Here is an 18,593-nt window from a genome sequence, read left to right as displayed (position 1 = left end):
TTATGTGAGTAGAACCAAATTTTACCCAAATACATAGATGGAGTAAGGACTTGTATGAAGAACCACAGCCAGAGAGGTTTTCCAATTGAAACACTGGACACAGGCTGTATGTTAAGGGGTGTAGGTAAGGTACTGAGGGCTGGGAGCACAGATGGGAGTGCAGACCAGCACCCCCCAAGGGTGTCCTGTGTGCAGGCTGTGTTAGCACTAATTGCTGTTACCTTACAGCCGCCAGCTCGCTGCTGACGGTGTACCAGACACCAGCATGAGTTTTGCTTGGGAAGGAACTGCAGGATTCCCGCCCCCCCCCCCCCCCCCCTTCTGGATAGAAATAGCTCATTAAATATTTAATTTTTCAATTAAAGAGTCACTTTGAAAAAACAAAAGTTATTATTCATCCTTTTAACATGTGGTGGGTTCAGAGCAGCCATGCTCTTTGCACACATCAGAACCAGAGCTCAGACATGAGCAGAAACTGCTTAAAATGCATCTGAACTGCATGATGTGTGAAAAAGAAAAAAAAGCAGTGCTTCAATCAAAATAAATACAAATCCCCCAAAACCTGAAAAAAGTAGTGTATGAAATAGTAGTATTAAAAAAAATGTTTAAATTAAAGTATTTTTGATGTTATATGAAATCATACTTAAACTAAAAGCTTCATAAAATCATTAGGCAAGATGGCAAATGAAATCTTTAGATTCCACAGAAACATTTTTGCCTTTAATTTCAGTTAGCCAGAGAGTGGCAAAAGATTTTCAGTCTGATTTTACAAAAACTCCTTCAAATTTTCACTGTCGCCATGCAGCCCATTTGGTCTATGGCAGAAGGATGAGCTAATGATGAGCCCGGTGCTTTGAAATTTTGACTTCAATGTACCATCCCTGAGACAGTTCACACAATTAACCTCTTTGCATCCCACTTCTTTCTCTGTAAATGGAGGTGGTGGCACTTCTCTTCCTACCACCTGTTGGGAGGACAAATGAAGACTCTAATGCAGAGGTAACAGGATCACACAGGCTTTTTAAATATACCAAAGCAGCCCCATGAGCTGGTTTTGTGGTCCCACTCTCTGTGGAACTGGAATTACAAAATTAAACTGCCCTGTATATGTGCAGGTTTAAATTCCAGAGGAGTTTTGCTGCACGGCTTTTGTGGAGCCAGGTTGATAGATGCACTAGAGGCAGACCCTTCCACCTGGGTAAGTCGTTTCCTTGGGTCATAACATTCCTATTTATGGAACCTATTTTAGTACTTCCTTAAAAATTGCCTACAATTAATGCTGCTAAAATTGCGTGTTCAGCAGAAGGGAAAGCCATGCCTTGACATAGCTTGGTAGAACTAGAGCCAGCTGAAAGAAATATCATCTCACCTTGAACTTTAGGCAAAATGAAGAAACTTCTAGTGACAGAAAAGTTCATTGGAAAAAGCTGATATGAGTGGCAGAGAGGTGGGTGGACTTGTTAGCAGGGACAAGTGTACTTTGAAGCACCATAGGTTTTTGAGATCTCTCAGCTAAGATAGTCAGACCCCTGCATGGACATAACGTACAGAATTTCCCCCGATCATTGCTCTGTTGAGTGTGTTAACCTATATTTCACTAAGGCAAGTAAAACATCCAATCCCAAAATGAAAGCTTAAAAAAAATAAATCCAATGCACACTGCTTCTATTGCATCCCATGCTTATCAATTTTCGCAGATAGAAGTGTGCCTTATTTGGCCCAATTCATGTATGATGTGTTTCAAGGAACATGATGCCCCTGCTCACATTTTTCATGATCCTTCAAGCACAACTGAAGTGCAATTTAGTCTAAACCAGCTAGATTCTGCACTCAGCATTCAGGATATTGAGAGCATGATCCCACAGCACCAAAGTCAACTTATTTTATGGCACTGGCATCAGTGTAAGCAGAAGCAGGCATTAATCTGTGTCACTCATGTACTAATCAGGAAAAAGCTGTTCCAGCCTCTAAAAAAAACAAAGTTTCATGGGCATTTGGAGTACAGTGCAATGGAAAAGGAGGTACCTAGTCTATATACACTCATAGATGAAAGGTGATTGAGGATCTGGACACAGCAAGTTGGGCAAATACCACTCACTAAGATTCATAGAGTATTTGGCTGAATTTTAAAAAGTGGCTCAGCAGAGTTTTATTATATGGACAGTTGCATGGAGGAACCGATTTCAAGTATCCTTTTTCTAGTGTCATCCCTGTTGAAATCAGGGTGCCCTGCCAACATGCTTACTCCAGTTGTGTTATGGCTCCTGTTTGACATGCCAATGGGAATGTGCTCCCAAAGTTTTGGCAAAGATGACTCAAAGAATTGGACAATGCACAGATCATGCTCTTCATAATCATGGACCATTTGTCCTCAAAATCATCCTATAAACAAAACCAGCATGGGTACAGAAGAGAAAAAACAGTCAAATTTCTATTTGTTCTTATGTATATGGCAGTAGTACCTAGGTGACTGGGACAGAGGGGCATGCCAGAGAGGGAAGCTCTCTATAGAAACAGATACTCTGACTTACAGCTTTCACGTTTTACTTCTCTCCTGCTCCAGCCTGAGCTGTTGTTGTCCAAGCCCCAGTGGCTCCCTCCAGCCACGTTGTGGAGTATGAGACATAAGATATCCATCGAGGGAAGGGAAACACAACCTTTTGTGCAAAAAATCAACAAGGAAAACAGTTTAAATTTTGACCATAAGGCAATGAACCTTTACAATTGCCCATAACTAAACTACAGATTTTATATATTAAAAAAACTGTGCCAAATCAATTCAAAGAAAAGAGTGAGTTGAGAGTTCCTGGCTCCTGGCCCCATTCTTGGTCCACTACTCCAGTTCCAGTTGTCCTTGTGATAAATGCAAATAAGTAAACTGTTGCAAAAATAACATCAGGCTTAAAAATTCTCAGTCAAGTTCCCTCAGTATGCTGCGGCAAGGTCGAATCCATGCGGTAACGTATTTTCATTACCTCTTTTGGTGGTGCCCTCTGTTGCAGCAAAGCACTCCAGCATTCTTCCCAATGCCGAGCACTGGCATTTCAAAGGACACAGCTTGTTCGGGATCAAAATACATGGCAGTTGTTGCCCTTTCTATTTAGGCCCTAAGCCTTGAATCAACAGTAAGAATCCTGGACATGGGAAAATACAGTGCTGACAAATACGTAATTCAATTAAATAGTCTGACATTGTTTAAGAAATAGCCCTTTCCTCTGATCCATCTCTTTCAGAACTCTTTGTTTTAATATTATGGCCTACTTGAAACACTTGAGCTCATGAATGGATTAAAGAGGGTTTCATTTGTTTTATTTATTATTTTTACTGCTTTGCTTGGCTTTTTGCAAACAGGGGAGGCACAGCTCTCATTTAGAATTCACTGTAACATGCACATTCTTCCCTCCTCCTCTGCCGAGAGGAGAAGGGGGAAAAAAACAACAACAAAAAGATCACAACTGTTCCAAAAGTACCAAAACTCTTGGGTAATTCATCATCAACGTTGACTGATTAACAAAAGTGGCTTTAGAGCACAATCATTTCAAAACCTGGATAGGATACACATTTACTGCAACAGTAAGTTGCCAGATTTTAAAAAAAGGGGAAGTATTTTACCCAATTACTTTTTGTTCAAAATTATGTTAGAGAGTCAATATTGCATATTTGCCTTTTTAGCTTGCATTCTGCTTAAATTCAGTCTTTGATTTTAAAGGGCGAGTCCTCACACTCTCCCAAATGTGATCTCAGTATTGTACTATCTCACTGTGATAGTTGTGTATCCCTTGAAATGCATCAATGATGCATTGTATCAACAAGGACTCAAGATTCCATTTATCTTCAAATACTTTCACAATCCACTGCAGTATATTCTCAGTTGCAATTTTTTCTTTCAAGTTTGGCCACCATGTGTGTAGCATTAATTTCTCTGTTCACATGTAATTCATTCAGGGACTTACACCAGCTGAGAACCACATATGGAGGCCCAGATTTACAGAGCTTTTATTTTGTGCCATGGAAGCCTACAAGAAACAATTTTCTATTTGAATATTGAGTGTTTACAGAGGTCTTGTTGTTCACTAGAGACAGCGGATTATGAAATCATATTCTGCAAGAATCCTATCCAAAAAACCTGACTGTAACATTTATTAACTCCTCTTTGTTCAAGTGCTCTCTGGGTTCTTACAGGGCAATTCAACATTGCTTCTCCTCTCTCAGGGTTTGTTGTTCATTGTTTTCATTTACTGCTTTTTAAAAATTGTTGGTCCAGCTTCAGCCAGTTTCTCTTGTGTCTGCCATTACCACAACTCTGGAGTGACCAAGTCCTGGAAGCAGACATAGATGAGGAGTGGGACGTGGGATGTGGGTCTCAATCAGACCAGCACATGTGCTCTAAAGCTTAGCACAGCTTTGCTACTACTTTTTTCTGGAGCTGAAAATATGCATGGGGATCTTTTTTGATGATAAGAAGTCAAGAAATTGTATGAAGGGTATTCACACCGTACAACTCACTAAGGTCCCCAGCGCAGGTACCTGTACCAGGCAACTAATATTTGGAGTTGAGAATACGCTTCTGTTTTATCACATTTGAGTCAGCTCCAAATGCAGATCTCCAAGACCCTTCTGTGGTGCTCATTTAGGCTTGTTTTGAGAAAATAATGACACATATTGAGTGACTAATGTCCCACATAATCAATCCTGTAGCTCCTTATTTATCAAGATTTCAAGGGAAATGGAGCATTTTGATGGAGAGCAAGAAATCTGAAGCAAAACCTAACACTGACAATAATCCTTGGAGGGATGCTTCAGGGTTAAGCCTACCTGTGTCAGAGACCTGGAGGAGACACTGCGTACTCCTGATCATTTGGGAGGAGAGCTGGGGTGGAGGTTAAGCATCCCCAGCCTCCCACAGGCTTCTCCCCCCGTCCCCTGGGGTCACCCCCTGCCAATCACTACCAGAGGTAGCAGAGCTGGGTGGACATGGGGTCTGGTCCTGGGGAGCCCTGATAGCCTCCCTGGTGAAGGACAGAAAGTGTAAATTGGCTTTAATTAGGGATCACCCATGTGGCCTCCAGTGTATCAGTTTAAATCAAACATTAGCAACTGTCAATTTCTTCTTTCACCCAGGACCTAAATCCTGTAAACACAAGGACTGTAACAAATCCCTGAAGCAGGCTTTAGCGCACATATATGGAAAACATACTAAACTATAAATACTGTATACCATATGGCATCAAGATTATCTAATTTCACTTCATAACTGGTGATAAAATGACCAATCAACTGACGTGCAGAATGAAATGCCAAGCCAACGATTCAGCTAGCCTTAAGATGGCTCTGAGGTTTCATTGTATTCCATCACATCCCTAAAAATAAGCACATAACCCATTTCACTGACACAAGAATGTGGACACGGTGGGAATCTGTGCAAGACTAGACCAGCCTTCAGAGCCAGAATTTGTCCTCATTACTTTGCAGCTATATTAAAGGTGAGGAAGCCAGTTTAGGTGGACACCAGTAGTGCCAGAGGAGAAATTTTGAACTCTCATTTTTTTTTTATTTATATGAAAAAGGTATTTGGGGCAGGTACCACTCATTCCTCAGCTTTTGCTGAGACCAGTGGTTCTTCACTAAGGCTCCTAAGCTCTACTGCAATACAAACAACAGAAGAATTTAACTGTGTACTTGCTACTACAACACCATCCATTTTTTCCCCTCGCTACTAAAATCGTTTAATCATTGCACAGACCACAGCTCTACTGTTCTGCTCCCCAGAATTGTAAAGGGCTCCTACTCCAGCAGTGAGCCATCAGCCCTCAGAAATGGCAGATCAGAAAAATCAAAGTTACTGATATATTCCTGAGTTGAAGAAAAGGGATTTAATCATTTGCTGAATTCATGGTAACAAAGAGAGGAACCACCAGAGAACTGTTGAAGGTTGTCTCTAATAGAAATCACAAAGCAATCTGCAAAGATGCCTGAACGTTCACATGCTTGGAGAGAATATAGTGGATATAACCTTCTTGGAGGCACTGGAAGTTGAATGAATCTTGGAGCAATGCAAGAGATTAAAACCACAGAAAGCTTTAAAAATTAGTCTAAATCCAAAATCAGCTTGTTTCAAAGTTAGACATCAATGGCATCAGCCCTGATTTTTTGGGGGGCTTAGCCCCAGAAGCAGAGAATTCGATCAGTCCACAGATCCATTTCCCAGGAGAGTGCTGGAAAATGGCTTTGTTGGCTCATTTAAAATTAGCTTGGGTACAGCAGTTATGAATATACTGTGCAGAAAATTGTGCACTGAATGATAAACAAATAGGTTGCTATGATTTGATGCTATTTTAATAGCTGGTGATTAACCAAATGAATGCCATTTGGTCTGGCCTGATTTGCCAAATGGTTCCTCTCTCCTACCATCCAGGCAGTTGTAAAGTAGCGCCCCATACAACCATGCACTATTACCACATTAAACTCTGATAAAATATTTTTTAGAGGAATAGCAACATATTGTAGGGTATATACTCACTTGTATCAATCCTAGCATTGATCTTCTCATAGCCAGCTGAGGGAAGAGCATTTTCTAGCAAGCCATACTGAGGGTTTGTCTTTAATGTGAAGTTAAGGTCCTTGGGGGTCTTCTTCAACAGAAACATTGAGATATTTCAAACGAATACATGCTTAAGATCTCCCATTCACCCCAAAAGCATCTACTGAGACAAACCCAGATTAACATGACTCTAACTAGTCTGGACAAACTGCCTCCTTGCCTCAGTTATCAAGAACGGGTCTTCTGATGAAGTCATTCTCCCATAACAGCTTGAATTTCTATGCAGTGGTTTTCAGCTTGAGGACTGTAGCGAAGTGGGGGTCAGTCTCTTCTCCCTAGTAACAAGCGATAGGACAAGAGGAAACGGCCTCAAGCTGCACCAGGGGAAGTTTAGGTTGGATATTAGAAAAAACTTCTTCACTGAAAGGGTAGTCAGGCATTGGAACAGGCTGCCCAGGGAAGCGGTTGAGTCTCCATCCCTGGAGGTATTTAAAAGAAGGGTAGATGTGGTGCTCGAGGACATAGTTTAGTGGTGGACTTGGCAGCGATAGGTTAACGGTTGGACTCGATGATCTTAAGGGTCTTTTCCAACCTTAATGATTCTATGATTTTATGATTATATGGCTGCTGAGTGTTTGGTGATTTTTATTACTGAATTCATTGAGACTGAAAGCTTGCAAAGGACAATGTACTACTAATATTAATCCAGGAGCAGAACAGGAATCAAATCCTTTCCTGGTTTCTTGTCCAGTCTGAAACAGGTTTATTTTCTGTCCACCATCAGCGTAGGCAGAGATCCTTTCCCAGATACCCCCATGCTAGCTGCAGAGGTGGTGGCCCTGAGACATTCATCCTTGCCCTCCACTGGAGTTTTCCCCGAGATGATGGGTGGGAGTTCTGTCAGCTCTCAGCCCAGGCAGGGTGAGCGAGGTTACCAAAGATGCTGCTGCCCAGCCCAGGAACGAAGCTTCTGCATTTCAGTAGCAGCAACTACAGCAGAGCTCGTCCTGCCCTGTATTAATGAACTAGAGAGATGCATTACCGAGTCCACTTTATTATTTTATGTCTAAATCTTGTTTTATCTATATTACTTGGAATTTTGCCTTTTTTACTGTTTTAACATGGGTTATTTTTATAAGAGAATGCTCTAATTGGCACCTCGGCACCAACAGAAGTATGTCTCAGGTGTACAGCGCCAATGCCTTGTTGCGTCCCCTCAGGGAGCATTAATTAGCACTACTGCACTGGCTCATATCGCTGCCCAGTTCTAGCTAATGCCAGAGGTTAAACTGTCCCCTGACTGTGTCACCAATTTAAACTCAGAACAGCTCTTCATATGCACAATGCATGCTAGTATTTCTCTTATCAGGGTGCTGATACTGAACAAACAAATTTCTGAGTGATATCTCAAAGGTTTGCCTTTGCTCCAGCATTAGTTTGCTTTTACTTTACTATTTTTTAACTAGTCATTTACTCTGTACCACACCTGAACAAAAAAGATAAAGAAAAATATTAGCACTTAATGTAAAAATTTCCAATTCCTTGGAAAATGGATTTAAAAAAAAGAAAAAAAAAGAATAGCTAAAAGAGTTTCTTACTCAGTAATTTTAATGATCCTCACTTAAACTTCTCCAGGTCCTTTACAAATTACTCAGACCCAATGTTACAAAATGCTTTAGCATGTACATTGCTCTGTGCAGACAGTTGGGTATTTGCTTGTGTACTTTAAAAAAAAGTGCAGGTTGAAGTGATTTTCTGAATTGCACAAAATGGAAGAGTAATTTTTGCCCCTATTCTATGAAAGATTAAATGGGGACACGGGAGAGTTTAATGTCAATGTTATCAGAAGACTCCACAAATTGTGGTTTCTTCCACCTTTTGGGACTGACTGTCAGAGGCACCGGGAAACACCACCTTCTTCTGCTCCTGTGACCAGACAATGCTTCCTTCTTCCCCAGACAAGCACCATTCCTGCCTTATCGGAGAAATTTGCATTTCATTTCTTCATTACATGAGATAGCTGCGTTGTGTGGCTGCACAAGAGGGGCTTTGTCTCCTAACCAAAGGCAGGCAAATAACTAGCTATTGAAATTTAAAAGGAAAGGAATAATGTGACAAAATGCCATGTTGCTGGAATGCTTCTGCTCACAAGTGTGCCTGCACAGATGGAGCAAAGCCTTGTCACCAGTGACCTTGTTCGCTCTTCCGCACCAGCTGCATTTTCCAAGTTCCTTACTCCTACTGGAGCTCCGGACCTTCCCTTCTCTGCGGTATTGCAACTTGCCAGCACACATCTCTGAAAGGGAAGTCTTGAGCAAATCATTTAAAAGGAAAAAAAAATATCACAGAGGAAAGTTATATCACGTTGATGTGCCAAATCAAGCTATCTCTGTGTTGTTGTAGCCTGATTGTATCACCTGTCCTTCAATGACTGGCAATTTCAGGCTATCTCATCATCACAGACAGATGCTCCAGTGCTACCAGACCACAATATTACTGGTCCTATCCAGCAGTTCAAAATCAGCCATTCATTTTTTTTAATGCAATTTTTGTAAGAAATCGAGATAACTATTTTGTAATTTTTGAATCATTAACTACAGTAAACATGAATCCAAACAGCAAACCGAATCATACAACACCCAGCATGTTGGGAGTTTCTTGACATCTCCCAAAACTTCAGGGGCAGCAGCTAAACGAGCTGTTGTGACTTGCACTGGCAGAAGAGACACAGCAGCATGAGCTACCAAAGGTATAGGACTACTGAGGATCTCTTGATATATTTTCTGCTTATTAGCTTGTACTGATGCTTATGCTACCTCAGTGTTATCTATGATGACATTTGCAACTACACTTGCCTCATACTAGTATAACACGTTAGTGCTTGCACTGATAAATCCATTTGGTTCATTTCTATTCTCATATATGCTTTCTCCCTTCTCTTCCACCCTGCTCAGTGCCTGGGATCTGTGTTTGGCAATTACAGTAAGCCTAGATTACATTTCTTCCTGTTGGGTTGCAGCAGGGGAAGGGTGTGATGCTATCACAGAGGGGTTTGTGACAAGTCCTCAACTATGAGCGTATTGTGCAGAGGATGGGAATGTAGCCCACAACCCCATCAGCACAGGCACGCTCCAGTGCTACTGAACTACCGTGCATAGTCACCTGTGCTCATCAGGGCACTTCAAGGGCTGCTCTACATCCCTCCGCTGTGCCTCACCTCTGGCAGGTAGCAATGAATACAAACAGCTACGAATGCATGGACTCGAACAGACTTACAGCAGGAGAGCATCTGCACGGGGAGCTCAGCGCTCAGTCCACCTTGTGCCCTGCCCAATGCAAGACACCACATCAGGTCCCCAGTTGTCGTGGTTTAACCCCAGCCAGCAACTAAGCACTACACAGCCTCTCACTCACTCCCCCGCACTGGGATGGGGGAGAGAATCTGAAGAGTAAAAGTGAGAAAACTTATGGGTTGAGATAAAAACAGTTTAACAGGTAAAGCTGCACACGCAAGCAAAGCAAAGCAAGGAATTCATTCACTACTTCCCATCAGCAGGCAGGTGTTCAGCCATCTCCAGGAAAGCAGGGCTCCATAATGCATAACGGTTACTTGGGAAGACAAAACGCCATAACTCCAAATGTCCCCCCTTCCTTCTTCTTCCCCCAGCTTTATATGCTGAGCATGATGTCATATGGTCTGGAATAGCCCTTTGGTCAGCTGGGGTCAGCTGTCCCAGCTGTGTCCCCTCCTAACTTCTTGTGCACCCCCAGACTACTCGCTGGTGGGGTGGTGTGAGAATCAGAAAAGGCCTTCACTCTGTGTAAGCGCTGCTCAGCTGTAACTAAAACATCCCTGTATTATCAACACTGTTGCCAGCATAAATCCAGTACATAACCCCATACTAGCTACTATGAAGAAAATTAACTCTACCCTACCCAAAACCAGCACACCAGTATTCTCCATTTTTGCTCTAAGAGCTTCTTTAAAAGTCAGATTAAAAAGCATCAAACCAGGAAAATTATTCTCAAACACTGAGCCCAGTTTTAACCAGGTAAACTCCTTCAGCTTGCAGCATAAGCAAAGACTGCGGGATCACACAAATTGTAATTAACTTGCTAAAGTAGGTCAGAACTGTGTGTATTGCAGTGCAGGGGTACTCTGGCTTTAATGATTTCAAATATTTTGAGAAGTAAACTGAAAACACTTAGTCAAATTAAATGTTTTCTTTAAGCTGTCAGCATTGCAAGCATTGCCAAGATGAACAGGATAAATTGGATTAGATGCAGTCTATATGCTTCAAATCCTAATGGCAAAGCATCCAAAATGTGAAGTAGTGCACAAAGGCAAAGCAAATATTATATATTGTCTGTAAAGCGGCAGATCTCAGTTTACTGATTAGCCAAATAGTTGGAAATAGCATGACTCATCTCCAGAGAAGCAGAGTGTTGCTGCTCGCTCCCATGCAACCTGGTTTGTGAGAGTGCGACGGTCTCCACCTGCTAAATGATGGGGTTTACAGCTGGGGAAAACAGCCTGATTTTGATTCAATGCAGGATAAGTCCTGGCACCGCAGTCTGGCTCAAAACAATTCAGGCTTAAATACAGACTTAAAAAAATATATGCAGGTGGTAATTTAGGTTAAACATGAAAGTGAAATCATGTTACACAAGGTGCCCACATGAATCTTGGGCCACTGGTTATCAGTGGGCAGGGATGCAGCATGTATAAACTGGGAGAACAGTATGAGGTGGTAGAGGTTGATGAAAAGCTTCATCAAAACAGCAACATGTCACTGCACTTGTCCCCCCATCAGAGACAGAGCGAAGGTGTCTGCACGAGGATGGTGCCCTAGGGAGGAGCAGAGAGCACCAGTCCAGAAATCACACTCAAAAGGAACACATAAACCAATTCAAGAGCTGGAAACAGAGCAGGAAACTTGTGGGGAGTTCACTGGTGGTGGGAGGGATAATCACAGCTAAAGCTTTGAAGGAAGCACCCAGAGAGCTGACCGTCACCTTCTGTCCCCTCCAATCATCAATAGTCAGGACATAAAGCCCCTTTCACAGACAGACTATGTCTGTGAATTTTGAAGTTTCTTGCCTCCATTTGAGAGCTGCTAAGAATCTTTTTCCTTTAGTGGATAGAAACCATGCTTTAATTGCCTGAATTTTCTCATGGCGGTTTAAGTCTGTTTGGTTTTGTTCCAATATTGCCTGTTAGCCTAAACAGTTTAGGTTTTATTTACCCCCTCTGTTTATTCCCTCAAGATACTTGGAGGCAACTCTACCTCCCTCTCAGGCTTTGTTTTGCTGAGTTCAGTAAGTCAAACTCTTAATCCTGTCTAATGATAGACCCTCCATTCTTCTGATCATGCCGTTAGTTTTTCTCTATGCCTGTTTTGGTTTGACTTTGTGTTTCTGGTTCTTGCATGGCCAGGTGATGCCTGCCCAGTGCTCTGCAACAGCTAATATTTAATTCATGCTGAAAATTTATGACTGATTGGAGATATGAGCACTAAGCATCTCAGAGTTAAGGCTAAAGGGTCTCCGAGTTGCCTTGCTCACCCCACCCCTTTACCCTCATCCACCAGCTCCTAAAACAAAGCACAAAAAATTGGCCAATGTCTTGGAAAATTAAAGCCAATGGCAAAATCAGGAATAAACCCCAAATAAGCCAGTTACTTCAGCAACATGAATACAAATATCAAACAAGAGTATCTAAAACATCAACAAATTATGATAAGTAGCTAAAACACAGAAGTTGTCATCACCATGTCTGGACAGAATTTTGACAAGTCCTCAGATAAATCTCCTCCGTCTCCTTTTTCCACAGATAGTTGATATTTTGAACAGAAATTCTCAAGTCAAAAGATATACATCAATTTTTAGTTCTGGCAAAAAAAAAAAAGTAGACATACAAAGCAGATGCTTTTCACTAAAGCTTTTTTACATAAAAACCTATTCTTTCTTCATGAAGTTAGTTCAAAAATTTTCCAAACAGTTCTAAACAGTAGCGATAAATATGGTTCCCAGTGGAGACAGACTACAGGTGCATGTTAGCATCTGTTCATCTGACAGTGTACAAATCCTTTAAAAATAATAAAAAGCTTCTGTTTAGTTAGGGAGTGCCACCAAGCATTATAGAGGGATCAGCTTCAAAGTTCAGCTTTAAAAATGTACTGTATTAAAATAAGAAATATCAGTTATGTAAGGGAAGATGTTTGCATGTACCATTCAATCCTATAAATTGAGCAGGTCTCAATGCTGTACCAAAGTGATGCATTGTCATGCCCAAAATCAACTGTATCTATCTTTGAGAAAATGAAAAAAAAAAATAGCCCTAAGAAAACTAAAGGGATCTCATGGAATATGTTTTAGACGATCCAAGAGGCAGACTCAACTTCCACAAATGCTCGATGCAGCCAATCTCGAGGCAGATATATATATTATTTAACAGCAACTAGGAGGCATCTACTAACAGAAGAAACACCCACCAGGAGCGGTATTCAGATAGGCAGTACACCACTAGCAGTGATTAGAAAGTCCACTCTGCCTATGGGATGAGTAACTGTACTACTGGGAGAAAGAGCGGAGCAGCAAGGAAAGCTCTTTCCTAGCTCAGAAGATGCTGCCATCACACGTGGGGAAAAAAAATGTAAAAGCAGGTGGAGAAGGAGAGAAGCAGGTTTTGGACTTGAAAGGAAGATTAATGTGTTGAAGTAGAGCTCTTCTTCATGCCAGTGGCTTAAACAATAATCTAAGTTTGATAATAAGTTCGATATCTGTACTACAGTATAGTAGTTGCTGTTGTAGAGAACTGAATGATAACAGGTCATAGAATCATAGAATCATTGAATCATAGAATTGTTAAGGTTGGAAAAGACCCTTAAGATCATCGAGTCCAACCATTAACCTATCTCTGCCAAGTCCACCACTAAACTATGTCCTTGAGCACTACGTCTACCCTTCTTTTAAATACCTCCAGGGATGGAGACTCAACCGCTTCCCTGGGCAGCCTGTTCCAGTGCCTGACTACCCTTTCGGTGAAGAAGTTTTTTCTAATATCCAACCTAAACCTCCCCTGGTGCAGCTTGAGGCCATTTCCTCTTGTCCTATCACTTGTTACTTGGGAGAAGAGACCGACCCCCACCTCGCTACAACCTCCTTTCAGGACAATACATCTCCAAAATAACAACAAACAAGTTGTTTCTTTTTTCTCCCTTGTATAATGAATGCATTGTACAAGATGACTGTCTTTTAATGCTCTTTCATTTCTCCAAGTATACATGAGAGGAGGAGCAGGGAGAAACTGTGTCATGTTCTTTTGCGTATTTAAGTGCAGTTTCAAAGCAAAGTCAGGAAAGGTGCATGGCAAATAAATTGCCCAGAAAAATATAACATTTAAATAACGACTCCACATAAGACAACAATGATAATAGAGCAACCTGAGTTGAAGGAATTTATTCCAGGTAATTTAGTGCAGCAGCCAGAAGGGCGTAGGGTGCAGTCCTGGAAATCTAAATAGTCTGAAATCACTCCCGAAAACAGACTATTTAGTATTTGTTTAGGATGCCTGTGCAGTAAGTTATACTGTTATGTCATTGCACAGTTGTGCATGCAAGTCCAGCAAAACCAAGGTGAGTAAATGCAACCATCTGACCGCCAGACAGGAGCACTTCTGCAGCACAAACTACTGAGTTACAAGTCTCAAAATAATAAAATACTCATTTTATTTGTAAATTACTCTGTAAGACTACTAAATTCTGTGTTTGTGATAATGAGCAAGGAAGAAATAGGAGCAATATTTTAAAAGAGTAGCTTGTATCTTGATTTTTCTTTCTGAATGTGTGCCAAAAGTCACATCTGAAATTAAGACAACCTTTCACTAAACCTACTTTAATAAATTTTAAAAAATAGTATTAAAGCAGTACCTTTAGGCCAAGCTTTTATAGAAAGTCCAGCTATTGAATAGGATGATGTGGCCCAAAATACTGGTCTTTGAAGGATAAAAATCAGGTTTTGACAACTACATCTGCTTCTGCAGCTGCAGGGAGAACATTTTCTTCATGTCAATTTATATTTCATTTCCTTCAGCTCAATAGCTGATTCATTCAAGTTCAGATGCTGACGAGGAGCTGAGAAGCAGGAATGTTTGTTTTCACTGTCCCAAATGATGAGAGCAGACCAGCATTAAAGCATGATCCACTACTTCTAAATCCTTGAGGGTGAATGGTGACAAAACCATCAGATTGATTAACTCGGGGCATTTTTCCTTCGTCAATAATATATCAATTTTTAAAATACATGATATTTACCTTTATTTTGTGATACATCTAGCAACACAGCTTGAGTTAGCAAATAAAAATGCCTTCATAAAGCTAGTGGTCTCTGATTTTGCTTGAATTACAATTTTCATCCAAAAGCATTTTGTCACAAATTACAAATGAAAAAAATCATCACAGTAATTGGAAAGATCAAGCAATATATCCTAAGATGATGCAGGGCAAACAGGGACAGGTAGAAGTCCCAATGTCAATGGGGAGACAACAGAGGTTCTGCAGCTTTCACGGGTCCAAGTGATTTACATTACACCCACTTGCTTGCTTGCTCAGTCCTCTTTGGTTGAGCTGGAGTTTAAGCCTTTTACAGCAAAGTATGAGATGATTTATTAAAATGGATCTATTGCCTCCTAGTATCTTCTCTACAGACCTAGATAGTTTCTTAATGTGTATTAAGTTACGTTATTTACATGTATAGGCAATGTATTACCTGCCTGTTCCTCATGAACAAGTACCAAGTGTCCTGTCCTGCTGGTGAACAGTGAGACTGAACCTCTCCTAGGGAACATAACTCCCTGCTACAAATGCAGAACAAGTTCTAAAACATTATTTAAATCAAAACTAAGAAGCCTGACAATTTAAATCACTTTTTATTTAATTAATTCTCATAAATAAGGAGAAAAAAAAGAGAGAAGGAAGGTTCAAACATTGCCAGAAAGATGAAAAGTTTGTCCTACCAGTGTGCATATAGGAGATGGATCTCCAGATTGCATTCAACTGGGAAACTGGATCCACCATGACTCTCATCCATTGTATCACCCCACATGCTTGAGCCTGGGCAGCCGCGTACATCAGCTCTGTGCCAACACCTTCAGTATCCATTGCACAGAGATGCCCAGAGGTGATCCTGGCTGATCCTCCCTCCAGACACCCATCCCTGCCTGCAGTCCCTGCTGCAGCTCTGCAGCTCGCTGCTCACCCATATGATCTGGACAGAATAGGAAGGGAAGATAAGGGAGAGATTATTTCCAAGTGTAAGTGAAAATTAAGCAAAAATACTATTTGTCTTCATATTCCAGCAACAAGCTGCCACCCCACCCTCATCCCTGACAGCAATGTGAGAACCTGTGTTACAGAGAAGTCATCTTGACTGATACCCTTAAAAAGACACCATATTTAGGCTCATTTATACTCACAGAACCTTATTTGATTATCATAGTCAATTGATCAGTACCTGTTTGTATCTCTCTGGGATACAAATGCCTGTCAGAAAGTAGACAGCACACTAATTTTGCATTATTAAGCATGTTCACCTGTGGTTTCCAGTCATGCTCAATTTTATTTCCAGTCATGTTGAATTTTATTACCTGATCTTTTTTTCCCATCAGCCAAGATAAAGATATTGTACCATCAAGTGAGAGCAAACTTTCCAGAGAGAATTCCAGTTTTTCATTACATTTTCAGGGTCCATAGATAGCTAGAAAGCTAAATAGTTCAGCAAAAGACCAAAGCATTCAGCCAAAGTACTTAAAATTTACGTATTGAAGGCTTATGTTGTTGTTTACAAGCCTGATCAGTCCATCGTCATCACGGCACACCATGGCTATGGACTCCCACCAGAGAAGGGAAAGCTTGTAAGGAAATCAATAGAGATGCAGCATCACCAGATGCCCGAACCCACAGAGAAGAATGTGAATGCAAACCATCCACAGAAACATATTCAAAAGAATAATGTTTCTGTTTTCACCAAAAATCACATTTTAGATTCCTGCTGTAAAATAGATGAAGATTTTCCCTGTTTGAGCTGGAATTGGGCCCGACAGCACTCCCCACTCCCTGCATCCCCAGGTGGCACACCGGAGCACAGGCCACTTTCTGATCCTACAAATGAAATCCTAGTTATAAATAGCATTAATTAAAAGATCAGAGTCATGGTATGCAACCAGGAATCACTGATTGCCCTGGTTCTGCATGGCCTGCTCAGAGCAAAAACTCTCCTGAATTACCCAGGCTTCAAATACAACCTCTAGGAAGAGGCACATGTAAAGAACAATAAGATGACAGGGTTTATGGAAATAGCAGCAGTCGTTTCTCTGTATGCAGATAATTTCAAAAGGTCTGTAGTTAGAGAAAATAATAAGGAATGGCAAAAACCCCAGCCTTTCCCAGTTTTGTCTACATGCTAACTCCCAGTCCTGCAAAGGCTTAGACTCATTGTTCATGCCTATAAACAGGGCTTTTCAAATTGCCTGGGTTCTGCCCCAAATCCTGCAGCCAGTCATTCCTGTTGGAGGGTTTCCAGCAGCCCCCAAGTTCAGAGGGGGTCTCGGTTTTACTACTGACTAGTCACCAGCTGAAACTTAGGCCATATGAATGGGACCCCATCTGACAGCGTTATTAACACAAATTATTTTTATTCTGCATGTCTGGGTAAGCCATGGGCACATGCCTGCAAGATCAAGGCCTTAGTCATTAATAACTTCGGCAATCGTTTCACCTAGAAGCCATACTCTGTCTACACAGAAATCTTTCCGGGAATCTGGTAAAAAGATTGATGAAAATTAAACATCTACTTAGTGAAGCTGAAGTAACCAATATATGATTAATACTTTCCAATTATATTTCAGTACAGTACATTGCTGAGTTTGTTATTACCTGCACTCTTAACACTCCATCTGCAGTGTTAAATCCATCTGTTGCTGAAAATATGACTATATCTTCAAGGGTTTCTGAATCATCATGCTGGTACCTTTTAACATAATTATAATGAAGAGCGATATTCATTATCCAGCGGAAATTAGAAACCTATAAATATGAGGGGAGGGGAGGGGAGCAAGGGAAGAACTGAGGTCCAGCATTGCCCACTTTCTCAATTGATCATGTTGGCTGCTCCTACTTAAAATATTGCTCTGGACTCTGGATTTCACACCATCAGTCCCACTGGTTTCACTGGTGTTTTGCTAACGCCTGCCACGGGGACCTGGTTCCTCAGCTTTATTCTGACAGATGGAGGTGGACAAGAAAAATGGCTTCGTGACCAGCATTGACATCAGGGTATGGAGAGAGCAAAAACCTAAAGAGTATACACCAAAGCTTCTGGTGGGGCAGGATATCAAACCTTGGGAAATCCTCATCTGTATGAGGAGGAATGGCTGTGCTGAACCAGGTCTTCTTACCACTCTTCTTGTCACTCAGCTGAGATGGCAAGAGAAAAGCTCCAGCCATTTCTACCTTTGAGAAGTATTTAAAGTAGAGGGTGCTGTTTCTAAACACTTGGTTAAATTGACAGAATAAATGTATCATATTTTTATGCATATATCTTAGATGTTAAAAAAACCCCACCTTTTTTAATACAGCAACTGCTGGTTTAAATGTGCCTGCAGGTAATAGAACGGAAAGCTTGTGCCACAGTCTTCCCTGATCTCTGCTCCCCTCCACCTCCTTCCCTCTGCCCTGTTAGGATTCCTCCTCACAAAATCAGAGGGCTCCTTTTTAAAGCAGTTCTTAAAAAAATACACATTATCAGACACAATTACACAGTTATGCACAAGATCTAGGCTTCACTTTCCCCCCCAAATCCCACAGCAGAGTGTCTGTTTTTGAAATTCTGGGTAGCAATCAGTGATGGAAAAGGCAGAACCTAAATTCAGCAGCTGGTTTTAAAAGCCTGCAAACAAAGCTCTTTCCACCATGGCAAGTCCATGCAGATCAACGAACCCAGACAGAGGAGGTTTCTTAATTAGAAAAAACTTTCAGATCCTCATGGGAGCACA

At 41.2% G+C, this 18,593-nt stretch overlaps 1 pseudogene across 1 annotated transcript in view; it reads right to left on the bottom strand.

The window, feature by feature from the left end:
• LOC309591702 (FRAS1-related extracellular matrix protein 1-like) overlaps positions 1-18,593 on the bottom strand; it is a 90,059-nt pseudogene that overhangs the window by 18,110 nt on the left and 53,356 nt on the right. Inside the window, exons 5-7 of the transcript in view lie at positions 17,939-18,051; positions 17,476-17,569; positions 6,521-6,632 (exon numbers count right to left, since the gene is read on the bottom strand). The product of the transcript in view is annotated as an FRAS1-related extracellular matrix protein 1-like (transcript). The remainder of the gene's footprint in view (positions 1-6,520; positions 6,633-17,475; positions 17,570-17,938; positions 18,052-18,593) is intronic.

The sequence above is a fragment of the Platalea leucorodia genome (assembly GCF_965183815.1).
Source record: "Platalea leucorodia genome assembly, chromosome: 5".
Taxonomy (NCBI): Eukaryota; Metazoa; Chordata; class Aves; order Pelecaniformes; family Threskiornithidae; genus Platalea; species Platalea leucorodia.
The sequence above is the reverse complement of the archived record's forward strand: the minus strand, read 5'-3'. Positions and strand labels throughout refer to the sequence as shown.